This window comes from Antennarius striatus, chromosome 19 (genome assembly GCF_040054535.1).
Source record: "Antennarius striatus isolate MH-2024 chromosome 19, ASM4005453v1, whole genome shotgun sequence".
In the NCBI taxonomy this organism is placed as follows: Eukaryota; Metazoa; Chordata; class Actinopteri; order Lophiiformes; family Antennariidae; genus Antennarius; species Antennarius striatus.
Genome location: NC_090794.1, coordinates 1,757,098 through 1,772,853, shown reverse-complemented (window position 1 = coordinate 1,772,853; position 15,756 = coordinate 1,757,098). Strand labels below are relative to the sequence as shown.

General features: G+C 39.8%; 1 pseudogene; it reads left to right on the top strand.

Moving 5' to 3' along the window:
* Positions 1-1,732: 1,732 nt before the first annotated feature.
* On the top strand, positions 1,733-7,843 carry LOC137613813 (mucin-5AC-like; annotated as a pseudogene).
* Positions 7,844-15,756: the final 7,913 nt, after the last annotated feature.

Here is a 15,756-nt window from a genome sequence, read left to right as displayed (position 1 = left end):
CAGCAGGCCGATATGGCCTGCGGGCCGGTTGTACTAGTTATTAAAAATCATCCAGTGGGCCAAAAATAATTCGTCACAGGTCAGATTTGGCCCGCGGCTTTGACATATGTGATTCAAAAGGTAACAAGTAGGGACAAGTTACCTCAATATATTGTAGGCAACATGTTAAAGGTGAAGGCTATAAGACAATCTCCAAGCAGTTTGATGTTCTTACAGTAGCACATATTCAGAAGAAGTTCCACGTGATTGTAGTCAATGACAAATTGAAGAGACCGATAGAACTATTGGTTACCAAAGAGTCCAGAACAACCTCCGAAGAAGTTTAAACTGTAATGCAATGTCATGGTACATCAGGTCTATGTTCACAGACATAGAATGAAGCCTACCGGGAAAAGAACACTGTCCTTACGGTGGAACATGAAGGAGGCTTGGTTATGTTCAAGGGGCTGCTTTGCTGCATGAGGCACAGGGTGTCTTAAATCTGTGCAATCTACCATGAGATGTGAAGACTATCAAGGAATTCTGGAGCAGAATGTGCTGCCCAGTGTCAGCTGCAGGTCATGGGTCTTCCAACAGAATAATGACCCAAAACACAGCTAAAAATACCCAAGTATGACTCAGAGCTAAACACTGGACTATTCACAAGTTTTAAGAGGTCTGATCCAAATCCTATTGAACATCTGTGCAGAAGGAACCCTTCAAACCTTTGTGAAGGTTTACTGTCTAGTCCTATAAACAGGGCTCGAAATTAACTTTTTTTCTTGGTAGCACTGGTGCTCCCAAATTTAGAAATTAGTAGCACCAGCAAAGACTTTAGGAGCATCTACCCAAAAGCAAGGCAGTGACGGAGCGATAGAGACTGCTCTGTCCGCCTCCGTTCCTCCTCTCTCCCTCGCACAGGAGAGCAGCCGCAGTTGCGCTCTCATTGTTTCCTGGCAGGACCGCAGGAGCGCGGTCTCACAAAAAAGGCGCACCAGATTTTTTTCCCTAGTCGCACCGGTGCTCCCAAATATATTTAATAGTCGCACTGATAAAAATTTGGGCGCATATGCGACCAAAATGGGCGCAATTTCGAGCCCTGTATAAATATTAAAGACCAGCAAGACACGGTGTTCCATCTTGGACGGACAATGACCTAGGTACAGTCCTGAGACAATCTCGAACCATCAAAACAAACATCTCATTCTGCCTTGTGATTGGCTGAACTCTGACATCAGATAGTAAATGGTGTTGATTGCAGCATATTTGAACAGCTGTCTATAAGGAGCAAAAAAGGAGTCACTACGTACGCAGACAATCCCAGAACCACACTGTTCAAATCAGTACGTCCTGTGGATGACCTTCTTTTCTTGTTTCAGGGTAGAAATTAAAATCCATATATTGAAGTTCACATAGCTTTTCAACTGTCTTATTAAAGAATCTTGTTTTAAATGAAAACTGAATTTGGATCTGGATATCTTAATCATGAAAACACTGAAACTCTGCACAAAGAATGCTATTTCTATTTAGATATTTCATGCACATGTTTTTGAACATATTTCTGTACTACACAGAGTTAAATGTGTTGATATAAAATATGTCATAATTTCTCCACAGATAGCAAACATATTCAAACTGCTAATATGTTACATATTTTTCAAGGTACATATTTGACATTTTTCTACATAGACTGTATATGTCGTATTTTTGCAATTGCAAACTGTTTTATTTTTGCTTTTTCTTGCAGTTAAGCATGGCCATTGTTGCAGGATTGTTCATTGGTAGGTGTATCTCAATAACTGCAGGAGTTATGATCCTAACTATAATTTTGATGACTCAGTCATGATATGATTTTCATTTCTCTTCCAGAAAGCAACCAGCAAGAAGTCAAATACAGCAAATTATCGTTACTCGGTAAGCTAGTCATTGTTTTCAGATGACATTCTCAACAAATGTGTCTGTCAATGTGGGTAAGGAAGCAAACACTTCGGTTACATGAAGTTAATGTAATATTATTTCAGAAACATTGCTAACTCAGTCATCATATTCACGTCTTGTGATCATGAAGCTGAAGGTCACGCTCCTGAAGTTCTGTAGCTTTGCAGAATTTCTCCTCAACTGCTACAGAGATTCCTGACTGATCATAAACTGTTCACTGTCTTTGGAAAAGTCTAAGTCTTTGTTCTACTTTTTACCCTTTCAGAGGAGCCCTGTTACTATCCCACCAACATTCAGAAGTTTATCACACCTTTTCATTATATTTGCTTGATTTTAAAACTCATCTAGACCAAATCTCAATTGTGCATTCAAGTGTCTTGATCACATCTCAAATTCTGTTTATGCAGGATGCTGGACAGACTGGTTTGACAGAGATGACCCCTCTGGCCGTGGAGATTGGGAAACCCTCTTTAATCTTTGTGCTGAGAACAGAGGGAAGATCTGCCCCAAACCAGTGCAAATTGAGGCCAAGACTCTATCCAGGCTGACTCCAAGTGCAGCAGGGGATGTGATTGACAAGTAAGAACTTCACAAATAAAAATTATTTATATTGTTTTAATGGAGTAGAATATAAAATTATTGATGTATAGATTACCAAATTTTACCACAGGCCAAACAAAGGAATCTCCCATCGACTATGACTCAAATATCATGAAATATTTTGATTCTGTGTCTCTTTTTCAGAAGTGACACCACATTTGGATTCGCCCGCTTAAACTCCCAGCAGCTCAAGGGAAAAAGGTGTAATGACTTTTAAGTCCGTTTCAGCTGCCATCCTCCTATCTGTGGTGGTGGGGGTACTGTATCACAGCATTGTACAAGTGTTGTTGTTGTTGTTTATAGCCAACTTTATTGTCAAATGTACCATATATGCACGAGAGACAGAGAGAGTGTGTCAGATAGGCCAGATAGAATTTGCTGTCCAAATTGTGCTGTAGTTGCTGAAGTTGGGGAGGGACCAGAAATTAGTACTGTTGGGGGATGGGAGGTTTTTTTCCTGCAAGATACTGCTGCTGTCTTTGTGCTTCTGCTCGACAAGTAGGGAACATGGAAGACAGGAAATTCAATTAGCCAATAAACAGCGCTAAAACAAAAATTAGGCTTCCACGTGTTTCTCACCAATCATTTGGTATCTCTTTTTTTGTTCGCTGAAGTTTGCTGGACCAGGTGGTTCGACAGGGACCACCCCAGTGGAACTGGAGACTGGGAGACTTTGAGCGACCTCAGGAAGGAAGTCAAAGATAAAATTTGTGAAACCCCGCTATACATCGAAGCTGTTACCATCGACACACTGACCCCAGCCATCAGCACAGGGGTGCATTGAAGTGACAACAGTCAAATAAACTTACCAAGGATATATGGCTTTGGTAGTTTATACACCGAATATTTCCTTCCTGCTTCACACCTGAATCATTAAATGATTTTCAGATACAATCCAACTCAAGGATGTGGTTGCCACAATAAACACCAGAAAGATGGAGCTTGCCGTGACTGCAAAGTTCGCTTTGTAGTCACGATAATGAAAATCAGACAATGATTTTTAATAATTCGACAGAATGAAATAAACTGATGAAACGGGCCTGAACAAAAACAATGGTACCCAAAGAAATGACTGACGACAATGAGACCACAGGGGGACCAAAGCGTGTGCTCTGATTTCCATTACGGGTGACTTCAAACTTGTGATTAGTAGTAGTAGTAGTAGACCAGCTGCATCACCGTGTGGTATGGCGCCTGCAGCTTTTCCTGCCGCAAGGCCCTGCAGCGCATTGTGAAAGCAGCTGAAAAGACCACAGGTGTCTCTCGCCCTTCCCTCACAGACATTTATAAAACCGCCTCACCCGCAAAGCCATCAGCATTGTAGGTGATCCCACCCCTCTCACAGCCTTTTCAGCCTGCTGCCATCAGGGAGGAGTCTGATGAACTGTGGTGCAGTGGTGAGGTAGTTGTGTATCCAAGCAATCAGGCCTAGGTCTATTCGCATTTGTGTTTGTCCTGTAGTACAGCGGTCCCCAACCACTAAGCTGCGACCCAGGACCAGGCTGCAGGCCATTAGATACCTGGCCACAAAAATGTTTTTTCTTTTTGATTATCAGTCTAAAGATGTTGGATTTTAAAAAGTGACGGAATGTGCGTCGCTGTGCAGAATGATGCAAGGACGAATTTGTGCGTCTATGCCTCGTGACACACACCAGCCATTACTCCTAAATTAAGCACCCACAACTGCGCCAGTGTTCTGGGTTAAAGTCAAGGCAGATTATCCTGAGATCGCCCAAACAGCAGTTCCATTTCCAGCTTCCTGTCTTTTTAAAGCGGGATATTCTGCAGTGAGTGACCGCAAACAAAACCAAACTATCGAGTAGACCGGACGTCTGGAACACACTTCAGTTTTCATGTCTCCCGTTACACCGAGATCAGCGGACCCCAAACACTAATTCTCATTATTATTATTATATTAATATTTGATTGACTTGTTCACCCTTTTTATTTATTGTAAGTCGCTATACTTCAAAATTAACCTCTTCAGTGCAGTCACTTGAATCAAGTTAAATATAGTTATTTCAATTACAATTTCGTTTACAGATATGTTTATTATCAATTAATGAAAAAAAGGTTGTCTTTTGATGTCTGCATTTTACATGTCTTTTGATTTCTGATTTATTATTATACTACAGTTTTTTATTACAGGACCCCGGTCTGTGAAAATATTGTCTTTGATGAAACCGGTCCGTGGCGTAAAAAAGGTTGGGGATTGCTGCTGTAGTATACAAGGCTGGATGGTGCTGAAGGCCCTTGAAAAGTAATCTGATTACTTAAAGGTTGATAAGTAGGGACAAGTAGCCTCAAGAGACTACAGACAAGCATGTTAAAGGCAAAGGCTATAAGGTCATCTCCAAGCAGTTTTATATTCTTACAGTAGCACATATTCAGAAGATTAAGTTCCACATGATTGTAACAATGACAAATTGAAGAGACTGATAGAACTATTGGTTACCAAAGAGTCCAGACTTCCAAGGAAGTTTAAACTGTACTCCAATGTCAGGGTGCATCAGCTCTATTTTAACAAATGCAAAAATGAAGTCTACCAGGAAAAAAAGTCATTAATTTCTCCATGAGAAAAATTAATGACTAATTGAAGAGAATAATAGTATGAATGGAAACCAAAGAATCCAGAAAAACCTTCAAAGAAGTTCAAGGTGTACACTAAGGTCGGTGTGCATCAGCTCTGTGTTCACAGACATAGAATGAAGCCTACCAGGGAAAGAACACTGTCCTTACTGTGAAACATGAAGGATGCTTGGTGATGTTCTGGGGCTGCTTTGCTGTATCAGGCACAGGGTGTCTTAAATCTGTACAGGGTACAATGAGATGTCAAGACTATCAAGGAATTCTGGAGCGGAATGTGCTGCCCAGTGTTAGTTGCAGGTCATGCGTTTTCCAAAAGGATAATTAAAACACAGCTAATAATACTCAAGAATGGCTCAGAGCTAAACATCGGACTATTCTGAAATGAACTTCTGCGAGTCCTGATCCAAATCATATTGAACATCTGTTGAGAAGGAACCCTTGAAACCTGTGTGAAGGGTTAGTCTCTAGTCCTAAAATGTTAAAGACCAAAAAGGCAAGGTGATAATCTCTGACAGATGATCTAGGTACAGTCCTGAGAAAAACAAACATCTCATTCTGCCTTGTGATTGGTTGAAGTCTGAGAGCTGACAGTAGGATGTGTAGATAGAAGCAATTTGACAACTGTATATAAGGAGAACGACAGGAGAAACTCACTATGGACACAGACAATCACAGAACCTCCCCGTTCAAACCAGGACGTCCTGTGGGTGAGCCTCTTTTCTTGTTTCAGGACATTAAAAATTTTGAATCTCATATAGCTTTTCAACTGTCTTATGAAAGACTCGTTTTAAATGAAAACAATTTAAATCTGGATATCATAATCATGGAGAAGATGAAACTGTACAAAGAATGCTTTTTCTAATTAGGTATTTCATGCACATGTTTTTGAACAAGTGCACGAAGTACCTACACACAGTTAAATGTTTTCATAAAACCATGTCATCATTTCTCCACAGAATCAAACATCCCAATTTAGCAAACATGTTCAAACTGGTAATGTATTACACATTTTCCAAGACAAACACATATTTGACACTTTTCTACATCGACTTTGTATATGTCATATTTTGTAATTGTAACCTATTATTTTTATTTTATCTAATAGTTAAGCATTACCATTGTTGCAGGATTGTTCATTGGTAGGTGTATCTCAATATGTCCAGGATTTGATCATAACTATAATTTTAATGACTCAGTCATGATATGATTTTCATTTCTCTTCCAGAAAGCATCCAGCAAATTGACAAATACAGCGAATCAAAGTACCCAGTAGCAATACTTGGTAAGCAAATTACTGTTTTCAGATGAAGTGTTCAACAAATGTGTCTGTCAATGAGGTAAAGGAAGAAAACATTTAGGTTAAATGAAGTTGATGTAATATTATTTCAGAAACATTGCTAACTCAGTCATCATATTCACGTCTTGTGATCATGAAGCTGAAGGTCACGCTCCTGAAGTTCTGTAGCTTTGCAGAATTTCTCAACTGCCACAGAGATTCCTGACTGATCATAAACTGTTCACTGTCTTTGGAAAAGTCTAAGTCTTTGTTCTGCTTTTTACCCTTTCAGAGGAGCCCTGTTACTATCCCACCCACATTCGTAAGTTTATCACACCTTTCTAAATATTTATTTTAAAATTCGTCCAGACCAAATCTCAATTGAGCAGTTTCAAAAGTCTTGATGGTATCGTTTCAAATTCTGTTTATACAGAATGCTGGACAGACTGGTTTGACAGAGATGATCCCTCTGGTAGTGGAGATTGGGAAACCCTTCTTGATCTTCGTGCTGAGAACAGAGGGAAGATCTGCCCCAAACCAATGCAAATTGAGGCCAAGACTCTATCCGGGCTGACTCCAAGTGCAGCAGGGGATGTGATATACAAGTAAGAACTTCACAAATAAAAATTATTTGTATGGTATCAATGGAGCTGAATATAAAATTAATGATGACGTATAGATCATCAAATTTTACCACAGGCCAAACAAAGGAATCTCCCATCGACTATGACTGAAATATCATGAAATATTTTGATTCTGTGTCTCTTTTTCAGAAGTGACACCACGACTGGATTTGTCTGCTTAAAGTCCCAGCAGCTCAATGGAAAAATGTGTAATGACTATAAAGTCCGTTTCAGCTGCCATCCCCCTTTCTGTGGTGGTGGAGGTACTGTATCACAGCACTGAACAAGTGTTCTGTTCATTTGTTAATAGACAACGCTAAACCAAAAATGAGTTTTTCAGTCCGTTTCTCACCGATCATTTGTTGACTCTTGTCTCTCTCTGAAGTTTGCTGGACCAGGTGGTTTAACAAGGACCACCCCAGTGGAACTGGAGACTGGGAGACTTTGGTCGACCACAGGAAGGAAGCCGAGGAAGAAATCTGTGAAACCCCGCTATACATCGAAGCTGTTACCATCGACACGCTGACCCCAGCCATCAGCACAGGAGAGACCTTTGTTCTGTAAGTTGCCATAAAATGAGAACACACCAATAGATTTACCGTCCCAGCAGTACCATTAAATTTTAAAAAAAAAAATTTCTGCTATACTAGCTATGAAAGCAAGGATATATGGCTTTGGTAGTTTATACACCAAATATTCCCTTCCTACTTTAATCCTGAATTATTAAATGATTTTCAGATACAATCCAACTCAAGGATTTGTTTGCCGCAATGAAGACCAGAAAGATGGACATTGCCGTGACTACAAAGTTCGCTATGGATGTCCATGCAATGAATAATGACTCTACAACTGAGTGAGAAGACAGTCAAAGTCTCATATTTTCTTTCATACTTTCCTGGAACAAATGAAACATGATGAAAGCAGCCGGTGTAACACCACAACGTGTGACTTCATTCACCCATAAGTGAAGTTATAATTAATGTCTCTGCTTTTTCTTTTCTCGGATGAAATCATTGGCAACCTTGTGTCATGACTGTAGAAAACCAATCAACAATAAACAAAATAATGTTGTAAAGCTGTATTGTCATGAAGTTGTCTCTTAATCATAGTTCTGTTTATTAGGACTGTGTTTATGAGCTCATTTCTAGAGGGGTGGCAAACATGAAACCCTCTGTTAATGAACAAAAATCACACAATGGTCATTGAAATAACTTGAAAAATGAAATGAAACTTAACCAATAAAAATCAGACACTGACTTTTAATTGTGGTTAAACAGAATGAAATAAACTTGAACTGCCAGGCAGGAGGCCTAGAGGAAGACCAAAGAGGAGGTTTATGGATAGAGTGAATGAGGAAATGAAGGTAGTTGGTGTGAGAGAAGACAGAAGACAGGGTTAGATGGAGGCAACTGATTCACTGTGGCGACCCCTGAAGGGAAAAGTTGACAGTTCACTGAAATAACTTGAAACTGACAAAGGTAAACACAAAAATGCTATGAATTAACCAATGAAAATCAGACACTGATTTTTAATTGTGGTTGAACAGAATGGAATAAACTGATGAAACAGGCCTGGAGAAAACTTACGGTATTCCAAGAAACGACTGAAGACAATGTGACCACAGGGAAACTAAGATGGGTCTTCTGATTTGCATGGCAGGTGTCTTTAAACTTGTGATTAGTCTGACTGACTATTTTAAAGGGTAACAAGTAGGGACAAGTTGCTTCAAGACATTATAGACAAGCATGTTCAGGCCTTGAAATTAACTTTTTTTCTTGGTAGCACTGGTGCTCACAAATTTAGAAGTTAGTAGCACCAGCAAAGACTTTAGCAGCACCTACCCAAAAGCAAGGCGTACAGACAATACATGTAACATGGGATGTATTTTATTCACAGAACCGTCAACCCTTTTGAAAACATGTTTGTAACATTAGTTGGGTCTCCTGGCTCTCAGTCCCACTCTCATTCACCTTTTCACTGAAGGCCCAGCAACAAAGTTCTCCTCAGGAGGACCCTCTATACCAGGGGTATTCAATTAAAAGTCATGGAGGTACGGTTAGAAAAATTTCCTCTTCGTAAAAGGTCTGAACCAAAGTCCAGTTTGTGTCTTATAGCCGACCACTATATCCACATTATTATTTATTATAAATTTTCAATGCAGGATATGTTTGAGTGCACAGCTAGCTCTTTCACCTCACCATAAATAAAAGTAGACCCAGGCAAATAAATTTTAAGCCTTTATGTTAGATTGAAAAACAGACAAACCTCAGAATTAAAAAATAAAGTGCAACAAGAGCTGAGTAATCCTTTTTCTCTTAAATTGAAGACATCCCAGCCTAAAGAACTGAAGGCCTACACTTCAAGTAAAAAAACATGAACATGTTCAGAAAGCATGAATAAAAACTGGCTCTTTCATGGGGAAAATGCAAACAGAACTTTCTACATGAGAGAATGGACCATGTGGCCTGCCAGTAATTTACTTGTACACAAGGTGTGCCTGTGCACTCCTTGTGGTGGTCTCCTTGTGGTGATCACCTTGTGGTGGTCACCTTGTGGTGGTCACCTTGTGGTGGTCTCCTTGTGGTGATCACCTTGTGGTGATCACCTTGTGGTGGTCACCTTGTGGTGGTCACCTTGTGGTGGTCTCCTTGTGGTGGTCACCTTGTGGTGGTCACCTTGTGGTGGTCACCTTGTGGTGGTCACCTTGTGGTGGTCACCTTGTGGTGGTCACCTTGTGGTGGTCTCTGTAATGTTGGTGAAAGAGACCACTGGACGATCAGCATCTTTTATTGCTGCATGTATGTCCTCTCCTCTTGTGTGTGTTTCATAGTGGTGTTACACTCAGCAAAGAGCTCCTTTTCTTTGTGAAGGAACCTGACACACACACACACACACACACACACACACACACGCACGCACGCACACACACACACACACACAACCCCTCACCAAAGTCCACAGATATGCATGGTGCTCTCTGAATATCTGCATCAAGATGTTAATATTTCTGATTTTCTGGTGGCTGTTGAAGCTGATGTTTGGGAGTTTTTCCACACATCTCGTCTGTTTTCCCCCGAACAAAATGTCAACAACAGCTTTTAAGCACTTCTTCACAACTGTCCCATCTCTAAAAGATGTTTTATGTTGCCCCAAACTCCACCATGCCTCAAGTGAACATTCGTTTGCATTTTTCTCTGTCAATTTGCCCTCAGCTCGGACTTCAGGCGATAATTCTGCGCAGCAAAAGATCTGTGCTTTTTTTCATAGTGGCGCTTCACGTTATTAATTAATTAGTGCTACGTGTTCAGACTATGTGAGGTAAAATGGTTTTGAACTGCATGACGGAGGAATAAACATAAATTTGGTCCACTCATTGTTAACCAGCAGTTTTCCTCGTTGACCTCCCTTCATCTGGAGCTATGCTGTCTCCCTTCTTCAGTGCTCCGCTGTAGCGGTAAACTCACAGCGGTAGCGAGCTGTCTCACTTCCTGGTACGCTGACAGCTCAGGGTAGACAAACGATCTGAGTAGCTGAACTGAGTGGCGCTATTACCGTATTAATGGGAGGAGCAGCGCCTGCCGTCTGTAGCCGTGAACTGCAAGTAAAAATGCGCCAAGAAAATCTACCGGATCCGGACCGCGTGATGGTTCTGTCCGGGTCCGGACCGCGGTCCACCATTTGGTGACCACTGCTCTAAGGAGAGAGTGAAAGAGCGAGAGAGAAGAGGAAAAAAAGGGCGCACCAGATTTTTTTCTCTAGTCGCACTGGTGCCCCCAAATATATTTAATAGTCGCTCTGATAAAAATTTGGGCGCATATGTGACCAAAATTGTCGCAATTTCGAGTCCTGATGTTAAAAGTAAAGGCTATCAGACCATCTCCAAGCAGTTTCATGTTCTTCACGTGCAACTTAATCTTCTACTCAGAAGATTAAGTTCTGAGTAGAACTTAATCTTAAATGTTGGCTAAGTAGAACTTAGCCAACATTCTATGAGGAAAATTAATGACTAATTGAATGGACCGATAGTACGAATGGTAACCAAAGAGTCCAGAACAACCTCCGAAGAAGTTTAGATAGATAGATAGATAGATAGCGCTGCACGAGGCACAGGATATCTATGCAGGATACAATGAAATGTCAAAACTATCAAGGAATTCTGGAGTGGAATATGCTGCCCAGTGTCAGTTGCAGGTCATGGGTTTTCCAACAGGATAATGACCTAAAACACAACTAGAAAATAGTCAAGAATGGCTCAGAGCTAAACATTGGACTATTCACAAGTGAGGCCTGATCCAAATCCTATTGAACATCTGTGGAGAAGGAACCTTTCAAACCCGCGTGAAGGTTTACTCTCTATCCTATAAATGTTAAAGGTCTTGGTTTTGTCCTGAGACTAACTACTATACTTATGTGTGATTTGCTACATGTCCAGTGAGCGGTGGGACCCTATAATACTTTTGAATGCCTTGTGTCTTTTGGATTGATGCTACATTTTTAGATGTAATTTGTGTTTCTTGCAAAATGACATTCTCTAGTATTTGTTTGTTTACAAATGTTCCTGGAAAACAAAAACAAGTTTAATTAATGTAACATAAAAATTATATTGAGGAACTTCACAAACTGGGGTGGTACAGTGACACAGTGGGTAGCGCTGTCACCGCACAGCAAGGCGGTTCCAGGTTTGAGTCCCACTCTCTGCAGACTTTGCATGTTCTGTCCATGTCCCGCGACAGTGGAAGAAGTAGGTGTTGAATGTGCATGTGGGTAACTTCACAAACTGACTCTAATTTGAACGAAATTATGATTCATTGTCAGAGATGCTGTCTTATCAGTACCAAAAGGTGATGGGAGCTGGCAGTAGGAGGTGTTGATAGCAACAATTGTTCAAAGTTGTATATAAAGAGAACAACAGGAGTGGCTCACTACGGACGCAGACGATCACAGAATCACACTGTTGAAACCCGGACGTCCTGTTAGTAAGCCTCTTTTCTTGTTTCAGGATAGATATTAAAAATTATTCCTATTTTGAAGTTCAAATAGGTTTTATTTGAACTTCAAAACTTTCTTGTATCAAAGAATTTGTTGTTATAAATGAAAACTGGATTTAAATTCAGATATTTTCATCATGAAGAAGATGAAATTGTACCAAGAATGCTATTTCTCATTATTTCATGTACGTGTTTTGGAATATATTTCGCTACTGCACAGAGTTGTTTAAATGCTTTTATTTAAACAATGTCATCATTTCTCCACAGATTAAAGGTCCCACTTTAGCAAACATGTTCAAATTGGTAATGTATTGCACACTTCTTAAGAAAAACACATTTTTTACATTTTTCAACATAGATTTTAAATGTATGTGATATATTTTGAAATTGTAACCTGTTTGTTTGGGTTTTTTTATTACAGTTAAGCATTGCCATTGTTGCAGGATTGTTCATTGGTAGGTGTATCTCAATAACTGCAGTTGTTATGACCATAAGTATAATTTTAATGACTCATGATTGTTTTCATTACTCTTTCAGAAAGCCACCAGGAGGAAAGCAGTAACACATTAGAGCCAAATGGTAAGAATTCATTGTATTCTGATGAAATTTTCAACAAATGTGTTTGTCAATGTGGAAGAGGAAGAAAACAGTTGGGGTAAATGAAGTTAATGTGGTGTTATTTCAGAGACATTACAACTTCTCACCTTGTGATTATGAAGTTGAAAGTCAAGTTTATAACTTTATATAGCCTTGCAGCCTTTCTTCTAAACCTGCTGCAGAGATTAATTTGATTTCTGCCTGGATTATTTTATATGAAAGGATCACTATATACATGTAGAGAAAAAAATGTGTTTTTCATAATAGGGCCCTTTTAAAACTCATCTCCAACAACTCATAATTGTGCTATTTCAATTTGCGCTCATAAAGAATGCTGGACAAAGTGGTTTGACAGAGATGACCCCCCTGATACTGGAGACTGGGAAGACCTCAGAAATATTCGTATTGAAAACCCAGGCAAGATCTGCCCTCAACCAACACAAATTGAGGCCAAGACTAAAAGTGGGATGACTCCAGAACAAACAGGGGATGTGATTCATAGGTAAGAACTTCACAAATGAAAAATATCCGTATGATGAAAAACGAAGGTGATGTATTTTGACCACCAACAAAATTTGAACACCAACCAAACTAAATCTTCTCAAAACTATTGATAAAAGATCATTAACACATCCATCCACTCAGATATTTTGACCAATTCTGTCTCTTTTTCAGAAGTGACACCACTAAGGGATTCGTCTGCTTAAACTGCCAGCAGCCCATTGGCAAAATGTGTAATGACTATAAAGTTCGCTTCATGTGCGAGCCCCCCTATTGTGCCGAAGGTACTATATCACAGAATTGTACATGTGTCATGGTGAAATCCCAATACACAGCTCTAAACCAAATATGAGGCTTTCACCCTGTTTCTCAACAATCACTCTGTGTGTCTTTCATCCCTCGATGAAGTTTGCTGGACCAACTGGTACGACAGGGATGACCCCGCTGGAAGTGGAGACTGGGAGACTTTGAGTGACCTCAGGAGGGAAAACAAGGACGAAATCTGTGAAAAACCGCTGCAATTTGAAGTTGTTACCGTGGACACGCTGACCCCAGCCACCCGCACAGGGAAGATCTTCTCTGTGTAAGTTGCCTTGAAGTGAGAATACACAGTGATCTACCCTGTCAATAGTACTATTACACCAAAAGTCAGATTTCTGTTATGCTTGCTAAGTAACTAAAGATATATGCCATTGGTAATTTACTCCTTTAAAATTCATATTACTATGATATTACCTTCTTGCTTTAATCTTGAGTCATTAACTGATTTTCAGATACAGTCGATTTCAAGGATTTGTTTGCCGTAATAAAGACCAGCAAGATGGAGCTTGCCTTGACTACAAAGTTCGCTTCAAATGTCCATGCAAAGAAGAATGACTCTACAGCTGAGACCGAGAGGAGAAAACTGTCAAAGTCAAATTATGTAGATTTTCTGTTGCTTTAATTTTCTATTGCATTTTTCCATCCATGGCAGCCGGTGTAACACCACATGTGGTTTTATTCACCCATTAGTAAAGTTTCTATTAATGGCTCTGAAAATTGATTCTTTTAGACTTCATACTTTTTTTTGTATGATATCATTAGCAACCTTGTCATGACTGTGGAAAATATATCAACAATAAACAAAAAAATGCTAGAAAGTTGTTTTGTCATTAAGTTGTGTCTTTATCTTAGTTCTGTTTATTGTTCATGAGCTCATGTCTAGAGGGGAGGGCAAACATGAAACCCTCTGCTAATCAAAGACACAATGGTCACTGAAATAACTTGAAACTGACAAAGGTAAACACAAAAATGGTATGAAATTTAACCAATGAAAATCAGACACTGATTTTTAATTGTGGTTAAACAGAATGGAATAAACTGATGAAACAGGCCAAGAGAAAACTTACAGTATTCCAAGAAACGACTGAAGACAATGTAACCACAGGGAAACTAAGATGGGTCTTCTTGCATGGCAGGTTTCTTTAAACTTGTGATTAGTTTGATTGACTATTTTAAAGGGTAACAAGTAGGGACAAGTTGCTTCAAGAGATTATAGACATGCAGGTTAAAGGTGAAGACTATAAGGCCATCTCCAAGCAGTTTGATGTTGTTGTGACTACAGTAGAACATATTCAGAAGATTAAGTTCCATCTGATTGTAGCCAACATTCCATGAGAAAAATTAATGACTAATTGAAGAGACTGATAGTATGAATGGAAACCAAAGAATCCAGAACAACCTTCAAAGAAGTTCAAGGTGTACACTGAGGTCGGTGTGCATCAGCTCTGTGTTCACAGACATAGAATGAAGCCTACCAGGGAAAGAACACTGTCCTGACTGTGAAACATGAAGGAGGCTTGGTGATGTTCTGGGGCTGCTTTGCTGCATCAGGCACATGGTGTCTTAAATCTGTACAGGATACAACGAGATGTCAAAACTATCAAGGAATTCTGGAGCGGAATGTGCTGCCCAGTGTCAGTTGCAGGTCATGGGTCTTCCAACAGGATAATGATCCAAACACAGCTAAAAATAACCTCGAATGGCTCAGAGCTAAACATTGGACTATTCTGAAGTGAACTTCTATGAGTCCTGATCCAAATCCTGGCATTCCTCGGTTAATTTTTCTTAGCATGTCACTGGAAAAATCCACAAGTTAAATTAATGTAATTCAATATAAAATCGCAAACAGGAACTTTATAAAACCAAGAATCTAATTTACATGAGGTTGTGATTCGATGTCAGCGATGCCATCTTATAAGTTTTCCAACAGATGGTGGGAGCTGATTTGATATACAGACAGTAGGAGGTGTTGGATAGCTACAATTTCAACAGCTGTGAGAAAATGTGGAAAAAACAGAAGCCAAAGAATATGAATTCTGCTTTACAATACGCACATGCATTTAAAAGAATGGTTAAAATATGCACAGCTGATTTCATTCTTTGCGGGGTTTTTTTCTCCACCAACATTGTTCTCCATTAAAGTTCTCCACGCAGGTTTACCGTCCTGACATAAACGAGACCTCTGCCACGTTTCCCTGTAAGTAAAACACTCCTGATGTGAGCCTACACCCACGCAAACTCCTCCAAACCTTTGAGTGTACACACACACACACACACGGCAAGGAGACCAGGGTGATTTCAGCTACATCAACGCCGTCAACATTTCCTCGGGAGATAAGTACCT